This window comes from Globicephala melas, chromosome 6 (assembly GCF_963455315.2).
Source record: "Globicephala melas chromosome 6, mGloMel1.2, whole genome shotgun sequence".
In the NCBI taxonomy this organism is placed as follows: Eukaryota; Metazoa; Chordata; class Mammalia; order Artiodactyla; family Delphinidae; genus Globicephala; species Globicephala melas.
Genome location: NC_083319.1, coordinates 5,344,703 through 5,350,964, shown reverse-complemented (window position 1 = coordinate 5,350,964; position 6,262 = coordinate 5,344,703).

Below are 6,262 nucleotides of genomic sequence, written 5' to 3'. Positions count from 1 at the left end.
GGGATTGCAAATATCCTCTTCTACTTTGTAGCTTCCCTCTTCATTCTCTTAATGGTGCATCCGATAGAAAAGAAGTTCTCAATTGTAATATATATTCAAATTTATCTTTTCCTTTATGGATAATGCTTTTTTTTTTTTTTTGTGGTACGCGGGCCTCTTACTGTTGTGGCCTCTCCCGTTGCGGAGCACAGGCTCCAGACGCGCAGGCCCAGCGGCCACCGCTCACGGGCCCAGCCGCTCCGCGGCATGTGGGATCTTCCCGGACCGGGGCACGAACCCGCGTCCCCTGCATCGGCAGGCGGACTCTCAGCCACTGCGCCACCAGGGAAGCCCAGGATGATGCTTTTTTAAGGCTTAAGAAAAATTTCCCTACTCCTAGGTCATGAAGATGTTCTCTTATGTTGTCTTCAAGATCTAGAAGCTTTTCAGGTTTTTTTCACATTGAGGTCTGCCACCCTCCTGGACTAGATCCTAGAGATCCATTTGTCTCTTCTTGTTACCACTATCATACCTCATGCCTGGGACTTGATAGTAAGTCTGGACATTGAGTGGGTCAGGTCCTCCCGCCATCTTTAAGATTCTTGGTCATTTAAAATCATTTGTATTTATAATAAATTTTAGAATTAATATGTCAATTTCCACCTCCTAAAAAACTGGGATTTTGACTCTTCTTTAAACCTATAGATTAATTTGGGGGCAACAGACATCTTAACAGTGCTGTTTTCCAACAAACAGGGTGAATCTCCTTATTTGTTTAGTAGGTCGTTTAAACAGTTCCCTTGATTTTTTTTGTGTGCAGAAAGTTTGCACATTTTGTTAGTATCCCTAGGTATTTGATTTTTTGATGCTATTGTAAATATGATCACTTTTATATTTTTTTTGTTACTTGCTAGTGTACAAAAATGCAGTTGATTCCAGGTGATTGACTTTGAACCCAGCACGCTTTCTAAATTCACTTATTCTGGTAACTTCTCTGGAGATTCTGTTGAATTTTCTATTTACACAGTATTACCATCTATATATAATGAGCTTCTTATCTTCCTTTCCAGCCCTTACTCTTTTCGTGTGTTTTCCTTCCTGCACTGGCTGGGGCCCCCCAAGTACAATGCTGGATAGCGGTGCTGACAGTGGGCAACCTTATCCTTTTCCTTGTTTCAAAAGGAAGGCTTCAACATTCTGTTTTTTGTAAAAGATAGATATCCTTTTTCAGATTAAGGAAGTACTCTTCTATTTCTGTTTTGCTAAGAGTTTTTTTTAAAATAAATTTATTTATTTATATTTTTATTTTTGGCTGCGTTGGGTCTTTGTTGCCGTGCGTTGGCTTCCTCTGGTTGTGGTGCGCGGGCTTCTCATTGCGGTGGCTTCTCTTGTTGCGGAGCACGGGCTCTAGGTGTGCGGGATTCAGTAGTTGTGGCACCCGAGCTCTAGAGCACAGGCTCAGTAGTTGTGGCCCACGGGCTTAGTTGCTCCGTGGCATGTGGGATCTTCCTGGACCAGGGCTCAAACCCGTGTCCCCTGCATTGGCAGGCAGATTCTTAACCACTGTGCCACCAGGGGAAGCCCTGCTAAGAGTTTTTAAAAATCATGCATGGATATTGAATTTTATTAATTACTTTTACATATCCACTGAGAAAATTATCTGACTAATTCTGTTAATATGGTGACTTAATGTCGATTTTCAGATGTTAAGGTAACTTTTCATTCGTGGAACAAACCCGTCTTGACCGTGACGTATTATCCTTTTTCTATATCGAACATTGTGGATATTTTGTTCAGGGCTTTTGGCATCTGTGTTCATAAGTGAAATTGATCTGTAATTTTCATTTTTGTTTATGGTTTTGGTAGCAGGGTTATGTTGGTCTCCTTACAAGAGTTGCGAAGGGATTCTCATTTTCTTTTTGGAAGTGCTGTGTAAGATGAGTCATTTCTTACAGTGTTCCTCAGAGGGGTGTGTTAAAACTTCCCATTAGCATCTCAGATTTGTCCATTTCTCCATGTCGGCCCTTGCTTCAGATATTTTGAGGCTATGTAGTTAGATGCATACATATTTAGAAATTGTTAAATCTTTTTGATGAGTGAACCTTGTATCTTTTCTCTATTGGCTTGGCAGTTATACATTCTTTCACTCTATAGTGGTGCCCTAGAGACTGCACACTTGCATTCTTGACTTCTGAAAGCCTAGTACTTTTTCTCCTTTCTAGACAATTCAAGAACTAATTCGAGAGGGCTTCCCTGGTGGCGCAGTGGTTGAGAGTCCGCCTGCCGATGCAGGGGACACGGGTTCATGCCCCGGTCCGGGAAGATCCCACATGCCACGGAGCGGCTGGGCCCGTGAGCCATGGCCGCTGAGCCTGTGCGTCCGGAGCCTGTGCTCCGCAACGGAAGAGGCCACAACAGTGAGAGGCCCGCGTACCGCAAAAAAAAAAAAAAGAACTAATTCGAGAATACTCTTAACTCCATGTGCCTTCCTGAATCACACACTGTTGGTTTGTATTTTAATTCTCCATATTTTAAACCTCCATGAGACATGGTTATTGTTTATACAGTTCATGCTCATTTAGGTTTACCCACATGCTGACTGGTTTTTGTGGCTTTTTCCTTCTCTCCTGCACGTCTGACTTTCCATTTGGGATTATCTCCCTTTGGCCTGAAAACACGGTTCAGTCTTGTCTTGGAGTAGGTCTGCTTGTGATGAATTCTGTTTCTGTTTGTCTGACAATATCGTGATTTTTACCTTCATCCCTGAAAGAGATTTAGAGTGAGGATAGAAGTGTGGTTGGTGACTTTCTTTCAGTACTGAAGATACTCCATCGACTTGTCTCCCCAGGTGCTTCTACTGGGGAGTCTCATTCATTGTTACCTTTGAAGGTAATGTGTCCTTTTTTTTTTCCTTCTCTATCCACTTAAAGATGTTCTTTCTGTCTTTGTCTTTCAGAAGGTTAACCATGCTGTGCTTAGATGTGTACAGTCAGCCCTCCCTATCTGTGGGCCCAACCAGCTGCGGGGTCACATACTGTTTAAGATTTGAGGTTGACTCTGCTGGTGACCCCGTGGGTACAGAGGGCTGACTCTGGGACCTGAACTTCAGTGGATTTTGGTATCCAGAGCGGGTCTTGGGACCAATCCCCTGTGGATACTGAGGGACCCACTGTATTTCTTTTTAATTATCCTACTTGGGATTCATAAGGCTTCTTGAATTTAGGGCTTGATGTCTTTCAGTCAAGCACCAATCAGAAGGCATAAACTGGAGTAATTTGAACAGAGAAAGATTAATATAAAGAATTATTAACTGTGAGAGAAAAGCGACTATGAAGGTGTAGAGGGAATGCTAAAGTTACCCAAGGGTGAAGGTGAATGCCCGAGGAAAGCAAAACTCAGGAGGGCCCAAGTCCCTATGCTGGGATTCAGAGCTCGTTGCAGAAGGTGTGGTTACTTACAGTCCACTAGGGGTGCTGAGAAACACACTGGGTCACCCAGGCCAGAGCTGGTTCAGAGCTGGGTGAGCCGAGGCTGGCAGGTGGGCATGCGTGCAGGGTGGCACAAGGCCTGGGGGCCACAGTGAGAGGATGAGCAGGTCAGGCTGGGCTGCAGGCTTGCCGAGAGACAGCAAGATGCGGGTAGAGGGTGTGGCTGGGGCAGAATGCACTGGATGCCTCCCGACACGTTCCTCTAGTAGCCCTGTGGTCAGAGTGAGAAGAAAACAGCGGTCTCCACACCTGGAGCCGGCGCCTGCTGCAGGACCCCTCCAGGGACAAAACCCTGCGCTCCCTGCACACGGGAAACGCTCACTTTAGAGCACCAGATAAACGGGAGACGTGGACATGAGGAATGAGAAACTGGTAACTGGCACGATCGGTTTTGGAAACTTCTTTAAAAACAGCTTTATTGAGGTGTGATCTACATATCACTTTGGGTATAACGTGAAATTTAGTACATTTATAAAGTTGTGTAACTATCGCCATGAACCAGTTTTTAAACAATTCCATCGCCCCAAAGGATCCCTCATGCCGTCTGCAGTCTTTCCACTCACAGGCAACCACGGGTCTGCTCTCCGTCTCTAGATTTGCCTTTTCTGTACATTTCATTTCAACAGAAGCAGGAAGTACACAGTCTTTTGTGTCTGGCATCCTTCACACCCACGTTTTTGAGGTTCATCCACGTTGTGTGTCAGTTCCTTCGTCTTCAGTGCTAAATGGTGTTCCGTTGTATGGAGGTGTGTTTTGTTCATCCTTTGACCAGTTGGTGGACATCTGGATTATTTCCACTTTGGGGCTATTGTGGAATAATAACTGCTATGAACATTGCTTCTACTGTGTTTTTTCCTTTTCTGTTGGTGCTCCAGTTGGACTTCTCATCCTGTCTCTTCCTGCCCTGTGTTTTGTCCGTACTTTTCTCTCTTCATGCTTCATTACACATCTAGCTCCTAATCTATCTCCAGTTCACTAATTCTGTTTTTTTAAAGATTTATTATTTATTTATTTTTGGCTGCATCGGGTCTTAGTTGAGGCATGCGGAATCTTCGTTGGCACACAGGCTCTTCATTGTGGAGCACGGGTGTCTCTCTAGTTGTGGTGCACGTGTTTTCCCTCTCTGGCTGTGGCGCGTGGGCTCCGGGCCGTGTGGGCTCTGGAGTTTTGGGCACGTGGGCTCTAGTTGAGGCGCGCAAGCTCAGTAGTTATGGCGTGTGGGCTTAGTTGCCCCGCGGCACGTGGGATCTTAGTTCCCCGACCAGGGATCAAACCCGCGTCCCTTGCATTGCAAGGCGGATTCTTTACCACTGGACCACCAGGGAAGTCCCGATTTTGTTAAACATTCACTGAGTTCCTTATATCAGTTAATGCATTTTTTGGTTCTAGAATTTCCGTTTTCCCTCTATTTTGCATCCAGTTACTTGCTGAAATTCTCAGTCCTGTCTTACACCTAGACAGAGTATGTGTTGCGCTTTCAGCCCCTGCAGGTCTGATTATGTCCATTGTTTCTGGTCTTCTTCTGTTCATGCTTCTTTGTCCCCTTTGTGTTCCTGGTTAATTTTTGTTGTATATGAAAAATTAAATATATTGAGGCCTAGGATGATGTCAGCCTCCTCCAGGGAGGCTTTGCATTTGCTTCTGGCAGGTGCCTGGGCGCTAGGAATCCAGACTGAAGCTGGTTTGGTACAGGGCTGTGAGGGCTGGTATACTCGTAGTCACACAGCTGCAAGGTTATCTCCTTTGGGGTCTCAAAATATGAATTCTGGACTTTTTTTTTTTTTTAAATCTCCCTTTTCTCAGAAGTGCTGCTGAGCTTCTCAGACACCTCTTCTGGAATTGGCAGGAATGTGACCCCAAATGTCAGGCTTCCTCCCTGGATTTCTGTCTCCTCCTGAATCCTGGCCCAGTAATTCTTCCTTCACCTGCTAGCTCTCTGATGAATGCAGGCAGGGATTTAAAAATACTTGGTGTAGCTTTCCTAGCAGGATGGCTGGTCTGAATTACCTAGTGTGCCATTCCCAGAAGTGGAAAATTCCTTCTTAAACGTTTTTAGAATAAACTTGTCAAGAACCGTATAAAATCCTGTTGGGATTTTCTTTGGAATAGTTTTGAAATATATACATTAATATGGGGGGATAATTGACATCTTTAAGAAACTTAATCTTCCTACCCATGAATATGTGTATCTCTCAACTATTAAGGTCTTTATTATTTTAAAATGAAACCTTATTTTTTCATTTAAAAATATATAATTTTATTGAGGCATAATTGACATATAGTGTTAGTTTCAGGTGTACAGTGTAACGATTGATGTTTATATATTTTGCGAAATGATCACCACAGTAGACCCAGCTAACATCCATCATCACATAGTTACAAAAGTTTTTTTCTTGCGATGACAACTTTTAATATCTACCCTACGAGCAACTTTCAAATATGCAGTACAGTGTTACTAACCATAGTGACTATGCTGTATATGACACCCCCATGACTTACTGTATAACTGAGAATCTATACCTCTTGACGCCCTTCACCCGTTTCGCCCACCTCTCCTACCTCAGGCCACCACCAGTCTGTTCTCTATACCTGTGAACTAGGTCCTATTTTTTTTTGCTCCAGATTCCACATATAAGTGAGACCATATGGTATTTGTCTTTCTTTGGCTTATTTCACTTAGCATAATGCCCTCAAGATCATCTTTGCTGTTGCAAACGGCAAAATTTCATTTTTTCTGGCTGAATAATATTCTATTGTGTATATATACACCACATCTTTATCCATTCATCCGCTGG